General features: G+C 37.5%; 1 protein-coding gene across 1 annotated transcript in view; it reads right to left on the bottom strand.

The window, feature by feature from the left end:
• LOC106536690 (uncharacterized) overlaps positions 1 to 873 on the bottom strand; it is a gene marked incomplete at its 3' end in the record, with an annotated part of 6,570 nt that extends 5,697 nt beyond the window's left edge. The window contains 1 exon segment of the mRNA XM_014034010.1: positions 362 to 873.
• Positions 874 to 885: the final 12 nt, after the last annotated feature.

Genomic DNA, 885 nt, shown 5'->3' with positions numbered 1-885 from the left:
AATTCAATTCAATTCAATTCAATTCAGTAGAGAATATGGAGTGTGTTTTCTATTTTTGTGGGACTTGAAAGTACCAAAGATATGGGTTTGGAAAGAGCAGCCCTGAAACACACAATTCACAGTTTCATGCCTCTTGAGGTGATTATTTATGTGACAAAAATACTCCTTTGCTGATGCTAAACCATTGCTTGAACACAACTGACAGTTAAATGTTACTGAAGTAACACATCTTTCAACACTTTGATTAGTATGTGACCTGCTTAAATGACTATGAAGAGCATTCCAGGTTTTAAATACACAAGGGCAATCAGAATAAACACATGGGTATGGGTGTCTGCTGCCAAAATTTTCATGAGCTAACCTGTAGTGTTTTAGAAGATGGACCCTTGTTGATGCAGTTGAACCACAGCTTTTACAGGACCACATTCACATCTGTTGGAAAAAGAAAGTGAGGTTAGCATCAAAATATTAAAGACAAAGAAAAGCTTTGTTTTTAACTTTTTTCCCTATTCAATTATTTTTTTTTAATTCTGATATCTAACAGGAGCGTCCAACTTTGCATGTGACAACTCCTCTCTCTTCATGACAAAGCACAGTCACAGGAGATTGTGCACAGCCTGTTTGGGAGTCTCTGGGATTTGCTTTTTCAGTTCTTTCAATCAAACAATATTAACTAACAGTCGCACATGTGTTTGTCCCCCACTATAGCAAGTATTGTTGTGTCTAACCTTAATCAAATTAATAAAATTAAAGTCTTTATATCAACACTTCATTAGATAACGCTATTGTGTTCTTGTGTTTGTGCCCGCGTGCGCACGCACACACACACACACACACACACACACACACACACACACACACACACACACACACACACACACACAC

The sequence above is a fragment of the Austrofundulus limnaeus genome, unplaced genomic scaffold (assembly GCF_001266775.1).
Source record: "Austrofundulus limnaeus strain Quisiro unplaced genomic scaffold, Austrofundulus_limnaeus-1.0 Scaffold1935, whole genome shotgun sequence".
NCBI classification, from domain to species: domain Eukaryota; kingdom Metazoa; phylum Chordata; class Actinopteri; order Cyprinodontiformes; family Rivulidae; genus Austrofundulus; species Austrofundulus limnaeus.
Note: the sequence above shows the minus strand (reverse complement) of the source record. Positions and strands in the feature narration are given on the sequence as shown.